Here is a 7776-nt window from a genome sequence, read left to right on the forward strand (position 1 = left end):
AGCTGTACACTGGCTCCCTCGGCCAATAAAGCGAGATGAGTGCCGCAACCCCAGAGTCGTCCACGACTGGACCTAATGGTCAGGGGTCCCTTTACCCTTTACCCTTCTCTATTCTCCCTCCAGTCAACCTAAAGGCATTATCAGGGTCTAGGGCATATTGCAGCTAGACAAGAGGACTTGTGGCATAAAGCAAGGCCTGTGTTGGGCATGGCTAGTGGAAACTCCTGAGGGCCAAACAGAGAGGGCCGGAGGCTGCAATCCTGAGGTTCTCCACCTTTTCTATGTCCTTGTTTGAAGTGCTCCAAGCTTTCTCTATTCTCCTTCAAGTTCTGCTTCTGGCCCTTTGTCTAAACCTATCAGCTTCCAATTCTATTTTATTCCCAGTTTTGATGCACTTCACTTTCATCACAGTGCCTTAATAGGTGCCACAGTTTCCAAGGCTGCAACCTCAGCATATGCTACATTTTATTCTTTCACAAACTCTGAGTCACCATTCGGAGAAGCCAAAGGGAATGCGTTGGGGAGCAAAAGTTGTTCCAGATTGTAGGAAACATTTGGCTAACAGATATGTTAAGAATCAGACTTTCCTGCAATAGGAGTCTTACCCCCTTATGGGTTCCCTCCCCTTTGCCTATCAACACAAATAGTTTTGTCCAACTTCTGATTATTTCATCACTTCTCTGCTGTGTTTGCTCAGCTGTGCTGCCACTTTGCTTTGCAAAGCTGAGTAGCTACCAACTTCAGCTAGCTTGCATAGACAAGAGGAGGTCTCACACGGTTTTATATCATACTCTCGCTATGACATACCTAGTGCATGGTATGCATATTAGCTGCAAACAAGCATCCAAAATGCCTCTTTAAGTAACATTTATATTCAAGCAGACCAAGACCAAAATAAAAATAAAAACAACCAATTTGATATGCTTATTGAAGAATGGTGCAAACCACGAACTGACTCAGGTCGAAAAGTATTTATTAAAACAAAGCTCATTGCAAGAAAAACACGTATATCCTTTGGTTTTGGATTTCTAGGCCATCATAATCTGTAATTTGGACATGGGCAACAAAGAGTGTATGAGGCATGTATAAATCCCAAAGCATTTTTACTTGGTCCATTGTCTTTTGTTGAGGAGGATCCCATCAGTCGAGCAATGGCCATATGGTTTGATTGCATAAATATCCAGGTTCAATCACTGATGTTTCTACTTAAAAGTATCAGAGGGCCAAATGAGGTAGGAAGTTAATGCAAATTTGCACTTAATGTGTGCAAGATGCAAATGATTTCAGCTTTGGGTGTGGGTGGTAATTGTAGAGATCACTGTAAGTGTTTGTGGGGGGGGAGTTCTACACTTTCCTCTCCTGCTGTGGTCCTTGCAAAGCTCACTCCTTAATTTGGTCTTTTCATTGCAAGGATATTCTAGTTTAGCAACAAAAGGGAATTCCTTTTAAAGGGGCAACATAAGGGACGGGAAGGGAAGGGTTAAAACGCCTTCCCCACTTCTAGCATTCATGATAATGATCCCCCAGCAAATTCTACTTGCATTTTTAAAAGAAAGAAAGGCAACTGTTAACATTATATATACACAACTGAAGTTTCATTTTCTAGTTTGGCCATTCACATATTCATGCTCTGTAAGAGCTCTGAGATTCACATATTCCTTATTTTAAAATGGAGGACTGACTCATCCTTTTACATCTTTAGTGTATATCTTTACCAAAAACATAGTGTGTAGTGCTGTTATGAGTATATACCATGTGTGGCTCCTGGTTATGGGGATTAAAAACACATCCACACAGTGCTGAAGTCAGATTATTCCATGTGCACCTAGTTGTTGTATTCCACATCACAAATCTATGGGCTCTGACAGATTACTAGGGTAGCTTCTAATCCAGAGATATTTAGACCCATTTAAACAAGTGCAACTTACTTTATTCTTTTATTCGTTTAAAATAGTTCGGACTCAATAATGTCAATAAGATGTCAGTGCTAGCTCACTTTCCCTGGCTTGAGCTCACTGTAGTTTACGCATATGATTTCTGACGTGGTTATTGGGAATTTTGCAAAGAAAAATGGTGGAAACAAAAAGGATTCATACAGACACCTATACATTGTAGTTATATTTCTCTCATTTGTTCCCCAATAAAGAACACCCAGTAAAATCTTTCAGACATACCTGAAAGATTCCAGTTACTATAAAAGTTCATAAAACAGTCATAATTTCCACGTTGTTTCCCAATTTTGGGCCTTGCAGGTTTCATTGTTCTTTTGGGGATGTTGCTTTGGACCATAAGTTTTCCATTTCTTTCATACTTACTTCAGAAGGAATGGCCTTTCAAAAACTATATGTCAGTATCTCCAATATATGACTACCATTTCCACTTCCAAAGGTGCCATGTTTTAAATAGTCTTGCAAGTGTCGTTGCTCAAATCTACACTACACATACACATACTTTGCTTCAAAGTTTGCCACAGTTTGCATTAACAAGGATGAAATAATTGTGGGACTAGTGCTTTTTCTTTAGATTTAAGACTAAAACTAGAATGGGAAAAATAAATGAAAGAGAATGGTTTTACCAAACTAGATTAATTTATGTATAAATAAAAATGTTTCTTTCTGTTCATTTTAGGAGTATGGTGAAGCCAACCGTGACTGCTTCCAACGTACCATGTTTAATACTTGGTATCTGTCTCAGATAGATTCATTCTTACCTACCTCTTCCATCACTTTTCTCCATATGTATAAGTTAAGCATAATGTAAGTGGAGTGGTTAATATGCATAACTACCGGCCCTTGTGCACATTCCCCATGGTCACGCAACCTTCTCATGGAGAATGTTCACGTAATCTATCCATGAAGATGTAATTGGTTGATATACAAATGGAGAGCTGCTACCAATCCATGTCAACAATACTGACCTAGATGGTCCTATGGTCTCAGTATAAGGCAGCTTCCTGTGTTGTGAGGAAACCATTGTTCCCTTCTCAGACCTAAAATTCCTAGAGTGGTTTACCGATCAACCCAGGGAACTCTTGGCACTGTAGCTCTGTGAGGGGAACAGGGGTCTCCTACCAACTTTCAGAACCCTTAATAAACTACAGTTCCCAGGATTCTTGGGGGGGGGGGACAACGACCATGATTGTTTAATGTGAATTCATATGTATGTATACTGCATATATGACCGTCATCTAACCTCCCCATAAACAAATACAAATAAATTCTCCTTAAATAGCCAGCATTGTCGTTTCTGCCTGGAAACAAATCAAGATGAATGCTCAGTAAACAGGTCATCTGGAACCACCCTGTGCTAGATATGTTCTAGATTTAGCATCTAAAGAATGAGTGGCATATATATGAAGATATACCTCCCATAGTACACTTTTATGTAGATACACTTAGTCTTATGTATGAAATGCCTTTTTCAAATGCTTTGGTTGCTGGGGACGTATATTTTTAATGTAAAATTGCTTTTAATCTGGCATCATTTTGTCATCTGCATCAGAAAGGTAAAGAGTTCAGTGGCGTTGTCTTTGAAAAGAATTACATAGCTCGATATCAGATTTATTGGCTAAGTGTTATTAACAATAGTCTTGAGACCAGATCTGTTTAATTTCTGTCATATAGGAATCTGAATACTTAAAGCCTACTGTAAGGCCAAATGGACTACCCAGTGTTTAGAAATCGTCTGACACAAATCTAGCAGCTGGGAATAATCAGATAGCACTGTGGGCTGAACATGCATGTAACCCAAGTTCTCCCAGGAGAGGTGTTTCTTACGGGGCTACTGAACACGTGAGTGTTAAAGTTGGTTCACTTTTCTTTAAAACAAAATACATTCCAAATATATGTCAGACCCCCAGCTGTTTTCTTTTTCCAGAGGGAGACTCCTGAGTTGACAGACAAACAGAAATATGAAAAGAATAAGAGTGATGGAATGTTATAATAATATCAAGATGCTTTAGATGTGTATTGCTCACAATTCTCATACTATACCGTATCTTTCTCCATTTCTGTTTCGACAATAAGCTTTGCACGGCTGAGATCATTCTTCGGTTGCTGATAAACTCTATAAAGAGTGCGACAGGAATGGCTGAATCAATCTATAACAAGGCTAGGCCATTTTGTATGGGTCCACAAATCAGCCCATTCCATCCTGTTTATGCATTGGGTTTTTGTTTTTAAAAATCTGCATAGAAATTCACATTTAAGTTCTTTTTTAAAGATGCATTTTTATTTTACGTAAATCAGTAAGTATTGTTTTAAATTGTACTTGGATATGCTGTTTTTCAGCATTAGGTCTGCATCGGAGCAAACACCAGTGGATAACTAAGATGCAGACTGCCCATTAATCCAAGAAGGAAGGATCAGATAAATTCTCTAGGATGAAGCTACAATGGGCAATTTCCTTTAGCAATAAATGGGTTTGATTATTATTCTTTCAACATTTGCAGTGAATGGGAATATGAGGCTGCTATCTTTAAAACACGTTCAGAATCCCCACTTCCAGTGAATCTTCATTTATTTCCAGTGTTAACAGTTTGATAATAAAGAGTACATCACATGAGTTGATGCCACGGTGATGCTCTAACTCCCCATCTGCTGTGGAGACAGGTACGTGGGTGTGGCAATGCAGAATTCAGGCTTCTGCAGACCATGGCGCATGCACACGCACACACATTTGTAGCAGATCAAAGTAAAAGCAATGCACACCTGGCCCCTTTCAGGATTTCCACATGGATATGTCAAAACATGAAGAGAAAGATCACCCACATCATATCTCAGAAACCCTGGGCTTTGCCTTCCTGTTTGCATGTTGACATAGACTGCCCCAAGGAATAAGATCATATCAGAAAGAGCCAGCCCTAAATACAACAAGCTTAAAATAATGTGGAACGAACAATACAGCTGATGAAGGAAAAGCCTGATGCCTGAAGTCTTAGGTAGGGTGAAGTTCTTGTCTGATGTTTAAGTTTGAGGCAGGCATTCACGTCTGCTATATTTGTTGGCGTTGCTTTGAGATGAGACAAAAGGCGTTTTGTCTCATCACTTTTTAGTTACATGAAGTTCATGTCAACGATTAATTGAGTGATATCCAGCATATGTCAAGTCATCTTTCCTATGTGTGCTGAAATGTTATTTAGTTCCAGTGAAACCTGTGCATCTATTAAGGCATATGCCAGGGTAGTCAAAATAGACTCCCTAAGTGCAGAAATGGCTCTAACTGGGTTTTGTTTTGCTCTGTAGACCCTCTGCTGAGTATGAGTAGAACTTTGCATAGTTCAGTCATGTTTCAACCCAGAGCCACTAAATGAGATTCTGAGAAATCAGGAAGGAACTGACTTCAGGTTCAAAACTTAAAAGATGTAGTTTAGAAATTAATAGATAAATGGGCAGATGGATGGATGGATGGGAATCATGAGACTGGATGCTGGCTGGATGCTGGGACCTCAAGCTTGAGAAGAGCTCTTTGCAAGGAGATTCTTAAGCAAGGAAGCATTGACTTTGCAGTCACTATAGCAAATGGCTTGCCAGGAACTTTGCTGATCTTTGCCACTTTCCCCCTCCCTGCTAGCGCACAGGAGAAACAATCCACAATCCCTGGCTTAGTGATATAACCAGAAAGTAGATTTGTTTGAGTAAAACAAACCACAGCCTGTTAGCCAAGAACAAACATTGGCTACAGATCATCATTTGTTTGGAATGAAACAAATCATGAAACCCACCTTGGGCATAATGGGTTCCTTTTCCCTGGGTGCTAGCAAGGAGGACCATTACAATGGTTTACAATGAAGTGCCATTAATACACAGCTCAAACAATTTTGGACCCATTCAGATTCTGTCTGCAAAAGCAATCTTCCTGAGAGCCTTTTAAACTACATTGTCCTCCCCTTAGATGTGTAGTGGTGTCTTCTCTTTAGACTTCTAGTCTGGTGATCTGTGTTGATCCATCGGTGGTCAGGACACCCACAGCTCTCTTCAAGCTCAATCAGGAACAGGGACTTTCAACATCAGTATTCTTGATAAAGATCTTTGGATTGACCAAGATGATTGCTAGAGAAGTCTGAAACAAGACATATGTACACCTCATGCTCAAAGCCAGGAGTCAAGAACAGTATTCCATAATAATTAAGGTCTTTTATAACATGAACTACAAAGCTTATGAGGAATGGGGAACATACTGTACTTTCATTTATGATGGGAATGTGTACATATTTTGGTCCAAAACACACCACAATTTTTTTAAGATTCTCAAGATTACAATTTAGATGAATCCACGGTTATTGTTTGTAAATATATGGGGCAAGGAAGCAAATGACTATACATTCAAAAGAACTTTTAGCTGGCTTTTGGCAGCAGCTAGCATTTCTCTTGTGCAAAAGTGAAAGACATTGCAAAGTTTACAGCTATCATTGTGGTACAAAAATGTTTGTCATTTTCAGAAAATAATAATGCATACTTGGGAAGTCTCAGATGGATTGGCAAACCTGGAACATCTTTATGCCATATGATGGGACTTTATTACTTACACCACTACAAAAGCTGTGCATAACTCTTTAACTCTACCAATGCGTGAAATCTGGGCATCACAATAATACTTTTTGTTACTGGTCCCCTTATGTTAGTCTCATCTGACTACGAACCAACCATGAGAATTTGTATGTTACGGTAGATTCCTCTGTTCTGTTTTGGTTTATAGTATATAATTTAATTGAAAACAGTTTTAAATTATCTAGAAAGCTAAGAATCAATACACATGTGGCATAAGACATCACATCTACTGGAAATGTCTGAAAATTGGGTATTGTGTGTCAAAATTCGGGGCTTTAAGCATACTTCATGACAGAGATCAGCACTCCAGCACAAGGTAAATACAGAGGATGGGCCATGTGATAGTTCCAGTTCTGACTACATAGGTGAACATGCCAATGAGAGAGAGGGGTCCGGAAACAACAATTGGTGTGTATCTTATTTATACATGCTTGAAAAATGATGTATTTATTTTTGTTAAATGAATGCTTAATTTACTAGCTTTAATGTGAAAATTCAACACATGAAGTGATAGCTCTTTTTGGTGGCTGTTTTTGTACCATGAGAACTTTTCTGAAACAGGCACCAATTTCCTTTTTGCTTCTATGGCTAATGCACCAGTTTTTGTTCATCCATAATGGGATTGTTGCCATAGCAGTGGCTACCCAAATAGAATGCATTAAGCTATTCTTTCATTTCCCTCTAATGTTCTCTGTAATGTGATCAAAATTCTATTAGGTGCACAACTAATACCTACAAAAGAAAAGCATCAAGAATGTTGTCATTCCCCTCAAATTACTTGCTTTGCAGTCATATTGATTTTAGTGAGACTGCTCTGGAGTCCTTTGTGTCCTACTGATGTAACATCTTCTGGGAAGTCTGCTCTGCTAGACTAGGCACATTTATTCTTAGATTTAACTTCACTTGTGGAAACTACGGCATCATTTATGGCTTTTCAACCCCCCCTGCATTTATACCACACCCTAGAAAGTGAGATATTGTCCAAGAATGGAAAATCTCCATTCTCTGGCATGCTGGAAATAGTTCAGCTTTTGGCAAACATGATAGCCCATCACTCTCTTCCAGAGAACTATATTGCAAAGTCCAAGATGAAAGGTTTCCAGGGAGGAGATTTCAGAAAGCTTTATTTCCTGATGCAAACAATCAAGTTCATCCCATTTGCCGAAAAGAGTATAAGTATTAAGGGCTCAACTTGCACATTACACATGAATATGTGCAAGGGACAGCT

The 7776-nt window shown here is 39.1% G+C and overlaps 2 long non-coding RNA genes across 2 annotated transcripts; both read left to right on the forward strand.

Moving 5' to 3' along the window:
- The first annotated feature begins 229 nt into the window (after positions 1-229).
- Positions 230-4375, forward strand: LOC310676373. Its single transcript, XR_014510505.1, has 3 exons — positions 230-968; positions 2629-2756; positions 4290-4375. It is a non-coding gene; the product is annotated as an uncharacterized lncRNA (long non-coding RNA).
- Positions 4376-5199: 824 nt separating this feature from the next.
- LOC310676423 lies at positions 5200-6607 on the forward strand. The gene is made up of 2 exons (XR_014510559.1): positions 5200-5362; positions 5893-6607. It is a non-coding gene; the product is annotated as an uncharacterized lncRNA (long non-coding RNA).
- Positions 6608-7776: the final 1169 nt, after the last annotated feature.

The sequence above is a fragment of the Podarcis tiliguerta genome, assembly GCF_965153285.1.
Source record: "Podarcis tiliguerta genome assembly, chromosome: 4".
In the NCBI taxonomy this organism is placed as follows: domain Eukaryota; kingdom Metazoa; phylum Chordata; class Lepidosauria; order Squamata; family Lacertidae; genus Podarcis; species Podarcis tiliguerta.